Genomic DNA, 9,165 nt, shown 5'->3' on the forward strand with positions numbered 1-9,165 from the left:
GACTGGATGAGGTTACAAAGTTACTACCTAATCTGAAAGCAGGCAAATCCGTCAGAGACAACCACCTGTACTATGTGCTCTGGCTTTAATTTTACCAGCTTGTTGAATTACTATTCTGTAAATTGTAAAATAAGTTAATATAAATATAATGCTTACCTGTGAAAATTACTGTGCCAGCCAGCGTTCCTTTATTTCATGCAGACTGCATTTAAGATGAGTGCCATTACGCAGAGCTACTAATCCAGGGACAAACAGGGACAAACTAAACAGTGCAACTGTACCACATGGTCTATATAAAGGGGCTGTAGGCAGATGGAAATACTCCTAATGTAGACAGGAAACGACATCATGGTTTTTGCTGTACAGTTTCAAAGCTGAAGAAAGAGCTTCCTCCTTCCATATAAGGCAAGCACCCCGTGACAACTGGAAAAAGTGAGATGTAATGGTACTCTTTCATTCCTTTAAGAATGACACAGTTGTTAGCAAACAAAGACAAAAACACTTAGATTAGCTGCGGAAACAGAGGAATTTAATTAGACAGCTTCTAGGATCTGATACTAGTAAGGTTGGGAGTGATTGAGAATATCTTTGGAGTTGCCTTCCCTGCAATGCTATAGGACATTTGGTAAGAACTCCAATTAAAAAGGGAAGATAGTACTACAAATGTATGGGAAAATGAAATCAAATTAATTTAAATTAATGACATCAAATCCATTTAAAAATATTTATTTCCTATTTTACATTACATGACATCATTTCTCATATATTTCAAAGAAAAATCTTAAATGATGTATCCAAGTTAAATGGAATAATTGGAACAAAGTGCCCAATGTCTTTAAATTAAACTTTATTGATAAAAGGATAAAGGGTTAGTAGTTATTATAGTGGTCCTGTTGCAGAGCTAGAACTTCAGAGGTCTAGTCTAATGTTTTGGCATTGTAAGTTTAAATTCTATCACAGCAGCTGAAAACTTATATCAATAAAATCAGGAATATAAAAGTTCAGCAGGACGACTATAAAACTAATGAATTGTCATAAAAAGGCATTGAGTTCATACATGTCTTCCTTCCCCTATCAGACTTACATGTGACTCCAGACTTACAGGAATGTCGTTGATACTGAACTGCCCTCAGATGGTCATTCAATTTGATCAAACCACTACAGAAAAGCTGAATAAGAATAAAACCTAAAACTGATTAGTTTGGAGGACTTTATGGGCAGCACGTCGGTACAGTGGTTAGCACTGCTACCTCACAGTGCCAAGATCCCAAGTTCAAATCCAGCCTTGGCTCACTATGTGAAGTTTGCACTTTCTCCATGTGTCTGTATGGGTTTCCTGCTGGTGCTCTGGTTTCCTCCCACAGATGTGCGGGTTCGATTGATTGGCCATGCTAAATTGATCCCTAAATCATCGGGATTAGCAGGGTAAATGTGTGGGGTTACAGGAATAGGGCCTGGGTGGGATTGTGATTGGTACAGACTCAATGGGCTGAATGGCCTCCTTCTGCACTGTAGGGATTCTATGATTCTAGGGTGAAGAGGGAGCAGCTGTTCCTCTTGGTTGAGGTGTCAATCACAACAGGGTAAAGTTTTAGAATAAGGATCAGGAGATTCAGAGGAGATTTGAGAAAAAACATTTTCAGTCAGAGAGTGGTGGGAATTTGGAATGCACTGGCTGGGAAGGTACTGGAGGCCAGAAACCTTACAACATTTAAAGAGTATTTGGATGAGCACTTGAAGTATCATAATATTCAAGGATATGAGATAAGTGCAGGAAAATGGGATTAGCGCACTTTAGTGGTTTGTTGGCGCAGATTGATGGGCTGGAGGATCTTTTCTGCATTGTATGACTATCACTGTATGGATGGGACATCAAACAGTGACTAAGGCATGGGAAAGGACAAAGGCATTCTTGGCCACATCAAGCTAGCAAAGTCTTCCTCCTTAACATCTGGGGTCCTGTGCCAAAAGTGGGACAGCTGTCAAGCAGCAGCCTGTTCTGGTTATCCTCACAGAACCAAAACTTACAGCCAATGTCTCAGACACTTTCATTACTTTCTCACAACCTTGCAGTCCTCTGTCCATAACCTCAGCACTGCCCTTGTGGAGACTAAATTCCGTCTTTATTACATAGAGTCATATTGTTTATACCGTGGAAATAGGCCCTTTGCCCCAGCTTGTCCATGCTGCCCTTTTTTTTTAACCCCTACGCTAGTCCCAATTGCCTGCATTTGGCCCATATCCCTCTATACCCATCTTACCCATGTAACTGTTTAAATGCTTTTTAAAAGACAAAATTGTATCCGTCTCTATTACTACTACCTCTGGCAGCTTGTTCCAGACACTCATCACCCTCTATGAAAAAAATGCCCCTCTGGACTGTTTTGTATCTCTCCTCTCTCACCACAAACCTAGTTTCAGAATCCCCTACTTTTGGGAAAAGATATTGATATCGAGCTGATCTATGCCTCTCATTATTTTATAGACATCTATAAGACCATTCCAAAGCTTCCTACGCTCCAGAAAAAAAAGTCCAAGTCTATCCAGCCTCTCCTTATAACTCAATCCATCAAGTCACAAGTAGCATCCTAGTAAATCTTTTCTGCACTCTTTCTAGTTTAATAATATTCTTTGTGTAATAGTGACCAGAACTCTTCACAGTATTCCAAGTGTTGTACAATGTCTTGTACAACTTCAAGAAAACATCCCAACTCCTGTACTCAATGTTCTGACCAATGAAACCAAGCATGCTGAATGTCTTCTTCATCACTCTGTCCATCTGTGACTCCACTTTCAGGGAGCTATGAACCTAGATCTCTTTGTACTGTCCCCAATGCCCTACCATTAACTGCCCGAGTTCGATCAACCAAAATGCATCACCTCACATTTATCTAAATTAAACTCCATCTGCCATTCGTCAGCCCACTGACCCAATTGATCCCTGATAGAGGACACAGTCTATCAGTTTGTGTGATACCATCATTGTGCTAAATCGGATGGATACAAAAAAAATCTTAGCAGTTCAAAATTGGGCATTTGTCAGGCTCTTTGGACCAATAGCAGTAGTCGAGTTGTTTTCAACCATAATTAAGAATCACGTGGTCCAGATTAATCCCCACTCTTCCAAAGGGCAGCATGGCAGCACAGTGGTTAGCACTGCTGCTTCACAGCTCCAGAGTCCTGGGTTCGATTCTCAGCTCAGGTCACTGTCTGTGTGGAGTTTGCATATTCTCCTCGTGTCTGTGTGGGTTTCCTCCGGGTACTCCTGTTTCCTCCCATAATCCAAAGATGTGTGGGTTATGTGGATTGGCCATGCTAAGAAATTGCCCTCTTAGTGTCGGGATTAGTGGGTATAATATGTAGGGATTTGGGGCAGGGCCTGGGTGGGATTGTGTTCGGTGCAGACTCGATGGGCCAAAGGGCCTCTTTCTGCACTGTAGGGTTCTATGGTACCATGTTGTAATCCTGTTAATGGACAATATCAAGTCATTGATCGATATGTCGGTGACAGGTTGATCGGTGAGAACAAGGTCATGTGACCATCTTTTTTCGTTTTCTCACTATCTGCCATAGGCCTAGTTTTGCCTTCAGGACTAAACTAGCTCAATCATTATTGGTGCTTCTGATCCACTCTTGGTGAAAAACATTGAAATCCTCTATCCCAAGAACATTTGGAACCCTTGCCACTCTCAGTGTTTCTTCCAACTTGAGTTTAACATTGAGGAATATTGATTTGTCAGTGTTGGGGCAGCGGAAGTGGTAATCAACAGGAAGTTTCCTTGCTCACGTTTGACCTTATGTCACGAGGATTCATGGGGTCTGGGGACAATGTTGTGAACTTCCAGGGCAATTCCCTCCTGACTGTATACCACTGTGCTGCAACCTCTGGTGCCTCTGTAGTGACGGTGAGACGCAGCATACCAGAGATGTTGCTGAAGTGTCTAAGACGTTGGCTGAAAGGTGTGATTCTGTGAGTATGACTATTTCAGGTTGTTGCTTGGCTAGTCTGTGAGAAAACTTTCCCAATTTTGGCACAAGCATTAGATATGGATACAAATGATATGGATAGAAATCGATACAAAATGGTTGTAAAGGGTTATTTTTCAAACTGGAGGCCTGTGACCAGTGGTGTGCCTCAGGGATCAGTGCTGGGTGCACCATTATTTGTCATTTATATTAATGATTTGGATGAGAATATAGGAGGCATGGTTCATAAGTTTGGAGATGACACTAAGATTGATGGCATAGTGGACAGTGAAGAAAGTTATCTCCAATTGCAATGGGATCTTGATCAATTGGGTCAATGGGCTGATGAATGGCAGATGAAGTTTAATTTAGAGAAATGTGAGGTGATGCAGTTTGGTAGATTGAATTAGGACAAGACTCAGTTCATGGTAGGGTGTTGGGGAGAGTTATAGAACAAAGAGATCTAGGGGTACATGTTCATAGCTCCTTGAAAGTGGAGTCACAGGTAGACAGAACAGTAAAGAAGGCATTCAGCATGCTTGGTTTCATTGGTCAGAACACTGAATACAGGAATTAGAATGTCTTATTGAAGACATTGGTAAGGCCACACTTGGAATACTGTGTGCAATTCTGGTCACCCTACTATAGAAAGGATATTATTAAACTAGAAAGAGTGCAGAAAAGATTTGCTGGGACTTGATGGATTGAGTTATAAGGAGAGGCTGGAAAGACTGGGACTTTTTTCTCTGGAGCGTAGAAGGCTGAGGGGTGATCTTATAGAGGTCTGTAAAATAATGAGGGATACAGATCAGCTAGATAATCAATATCTTTTTCCAAAGGTAGGGGAGTCTAAAACTAGAGGGCATAGGTTTAAGGTGACAGGCAAGAGATACAAAATGGTCCAGAGGGGCAATTTTTTCACACAGAGGGTGGTGAGTGTCTGGAACAAGTTGCCAGAGATAGTAGTAGAGGCTGGTACAATTTTATCTTTTAAAAAGCATTTAGATAGTTACATGGGTATGATGGGTACAGAGGGATAGGGGCCAAATGCGGGCAATTGGGATTAGCTTAAGGGTTTAAAAAAAAGGCGGCATGAACAAGTTGGGCCAAAGGGCCTGTTTTCATGCTGTAAACCTCTATGACTCCACATTATTTTGGAGGACTTTGCATGATTTACCCAGCTAGCTGTGTCTTTTTGTTACCAATACCTAGATTAATGTAATCTGTCCATTTTTATAATTTAACTTTTCTGTTAATACAAATGAATGGCTTGAGGGAACATTTCAGAGGGAAGTTAAGAGTCAATCAGATTGCTGTGGGTCTGGAGCCACATGTATACCAGACCAGGTAAGGACAGCAGATTTCCTTTCCTAAAGGACATTAGTGAATCAGATGGATGGCTCAGGGTGCCATATCAAATGATGGTGCTTCTGGCAGTCCCAGGTAATCTAAAAGCTGGAAATCAGAACGAACGAATCAGAAAAACGATTGTTAAAGCTCCATATTGATGCAAAAACCAAGCTACTTGTCTCATGTCGTTTAAGAAGGAACTTAATAACAACAATGCACATTTATATAGCACTCTTAATAAAATAAAATATCCAAGGGAGCATCAAATGAGTACTCATGAAAAAATGTTGTTACTGCCACAATAGGAGATGTTAGGAGCGCCAAAAGGTAGATTTTAAGGAGCACATTAAAGAATGAGCGAACTGGAAAGATGCAGATAGATGCAGATGGAATTTCAAAGTTTACAATTTATATTGTTGAAAGCTAACACCTCCAGTTGGTCTGGCCTGCGTCTAACTGCACCCACATTGCGTGACTGACTCACAGGGCAACTATGATTGCGTGTTTGTCATGTTCTAAAAACAATTTTAAAAGTGCAGGGTTGGAGGAGGGAGTGGAATTAACTTTGTATTTTTCAAGCAAAGAACTAGACTTGATAAGATTGTGGTATAAATTCAGGTAAAAACTGAAATCATTTAAAGTTCTATTGTATCTAATGTCATCAATCCAGTTAGCAAGTATTGGTTCTGTGTCAAATCCCAGATAAGTGCAATGGATTAGTGGCAGGAAGAACACCAGGCTGTAAACCGTCCACCAAATCCATATGATGATTTATATGAATGGAGATGACACTCACTATAGAGCTCACTCTGCAAGGGATGTGCAGCATCCTGTCCGAACCATGTGAAGAATGGACAAGGGTCAACATCCAGTGAACAAGGATAGCTAAATAAAAAAGAATGAAGTAGATCTGAAAAGATGGCCAAACTCAAAATAAAATCTAGGGGCAGAATCTTCCCATCCCACCCACCACAGGAATCGTAGTGGCTGGGACACGGACCATGCAAAGGTCTGTTCAGCTCGGGTGGGATTTTCCAGCCTTTGGGGCGAGCGTGGCCGGAAAATCCCGCCCTGAGTGTTGATAGCTTGACAGAGAAAAGAAGTGAAGTAACTGATCTGATGGTGAGAGAAGGAATATAAATTCTAGATCTCCAGGAAACCAAGAGAAAGGGCAGCAAAGCAAGATAAACTGGTAATGGATTAAACTTTACCACCAGGGACAGGATGGGAAGATGTTGGAATTGTATTAAATGAGGGAATGTTCTGGCAGTGGACAGAATCCATATTGATAGAATCCCTGCCGTGCAGAGGAAAGCCATTCAGCCCATCATGTCTGCACCAACTCTCTGAAAAAGAATCATACTCAGGCCCATCCCCTGCACAGTGCCCCCTGCACCTATCCCGGTAACTTTCCACATTGAACATGGCTAATGCACCTAACATGCACATCGTTGGACTGTGGGAGGAAACTGGAGCATCCGGAGAAAACCTACACAAAGATGGGAAGAACCTGCAAATTCCGTAAAGACAGTGACCCAAGACCAAGCCGAACCTTTGTCGAGAGGCAGCAGTGCCAACCACTATGCCATAGCAATAGAATCGTCAAACTAAAGGTAGAAATTAGGGGTGAAATATAGAACATGGTCAGTTGTTATCTACTGGAGAGCAGAGCAAAGAAGAAAGACAAATTCTAAAAACAGACAGACAGTGCGATTCAAACATTATGAAGACAGATTAATGGTGATGGGTGACCTAAAGGGACATATTTGGATAGAAAGAGTAGTATATGTGATTCTTCATGGTGGATACTGGATGGTGAAGCAAATCATTGAATCCTGACAGTGCTGAAGGAGGCCATTTAGCCCATTGAGCCTGCACCGACAACAATCCCATCCAGGCCCTATCTCTATAATGCTGCATATTCACCCTGCAAACCCCCCTGACACTAAGGGGCAATTTAGCATGAACAATCCACCTAATCTGCATATTGTTGGAGTGTGGGAGGAGAAAGGAAGGAGCTAAAATTGTGCCATCTAGTAAACCATCTGTGAACTACTTCCAAAGCATTTATATCTTTCCTTAAATAAGATGAGCAATACTATTCGCAATACTTCCACCAATGGTCTCACCAATGTTCTGTACAACTGAAGCATTGTTTCCCTACTTTTGTATTCAATTCCCCTTGCAATAAACAAGAACATTCTATTACTTTCCGAATTACTTGCTGCACCTGCACACTAATCCTTTGGTTATTCATGCGCAAGACAGAGACTTATAATCTCACCATTTAAATAATATGCTTTTTTATTCTTCATATCCAGCTCTGGTCCTCAAGGATGTCCTTCTTATGGAAGGAGTGTAAAATGCCACGTCTAGCCAAAGGCCAGGGGACTAACACTGATTTCCTTTCATCTTTGAGATGGAGGGAAATCTGTAAAAGTCATACTCACTGAATGTATTACTTTAATTCGTTCACACATCCATGGGTGGCACAGTGGTTAGCACTGCTGACTCACAGTGCCAGGAGCTCAGCTTTAATTCCAGCCTCGGGTCACTGTCTGTGTGGAGTTTGCACTTTCTCCCCATGTCTGTGTGGGTTTTCTCCAGATGCTCCGGTTTCCTCCCATTCTCCAAAGGTGTCAAGTTATGTTGATTGGCCAAGCTAAATTGCCCTTAGGGTCAGGGGATTAGTTAGGGTAAATAGATGGGGTTATGGGGATAGGGTCTGTGTGGGATTGTGGTCAGTGCAGACTCAATGGGCCAAATAGCTTCCTTCTGCATTCTATGATCCACAAAGGCATCCACAATCCAATGAAACTGGGTTCCTGGTGCTGTGAGGCAGCAGTGTTAGCCTCTAGCCACCGTGTTGCCCATAAAGTCCTCCAAACTAATCAGTTTTAGGTTTTATTCTTATTCAACTTAGTAATGGTAGGGAACAAAGAACAAAGAAAATTACAACACCAGAACAGGCCCATCGGCCCTCCAAGCCTGCACCGACTATGCTACCTGACTGAACTAAAACCCTCTACCAAATTCCTCTATTCCCATCTTATTCATATATGTGACAAGATGCACCTTAAAGTCACTATCATATTGGCTTCCACTGCCTCCACCGACAGCGAATTCCAGGTACCCACCACCCTCTGTATAAAAGAAAACTTGCCTCATACATCTTTTTTAAACCTTTCCCTCACACCTTAAACCTATGCCCCCGAGTAATTGACTCTTCCACCCTGGGAAAAAGTCGTTAGGAGTCAGAGGAGACTTGCCCTTCCATATCACCCTCCCCCAACCCTTCCAGAATGTAGTTGTGCCCTGTTCCTCATGAACCACCACAATGCCAGCTATGGCTAAATAGCCCTGCTGCCTTTTGGTAGTCTCAGCCGAGAATATGGCAAAAGGAGTAAGTCTAACAGAGAAGTGGAGTAGAGTCATCTATCAGGCAGGGTTCCAGCAACTCCTGCAGCACAGCTGATATTAAACAATTCTGTTTTCTTTAATTTTCTTTGGACAACACTAGCAATGTGGAAAGCCCACCTCTCCCCATCTCCCAGTGCTTGGGCAACTCAGGTTCTTCATACTATTTATCCAGGACTGCACCCTGGAAAGCATGCTCCAGCTTAGCGATTTGCATTGGCACAATACAGGTTTGGGTAACTTGTCTGGAGAAAAACTCAAGCACTTTATATGAGCAGGTTGGTGATTTGTATGGGGAGAACCTCAGATGATTTAGAAAGAGAACAGTATTAGGTGGGCTATGTGGATGGAAGCTCAGACAATTTATCTTAATGGATACTTAATTTGTTTCTTGGGACGTGAGTGTCACTGGTCAGGCCAGCATTTGACGCC

This window comes from Carcharhinus amblyrhynchos, unplaced genomic scaffold, assembly GCF_965287045.1.
Source record: "Carcharhinus amblyrhynchos unplaced genomic scaffold, sCarAmb.v2.hapA scaffold_50, whole genome shotgun sequence".
In the NCBI taxonomy this organism is placed as follows: domain Eukaryota; kingdom Metazoa; phylum Chordata; class Chondrichthyes; order Carcharhiniformes; family Carcharhinidae; genus Carcharhinus; species Carcharhinus amblyrhynchos.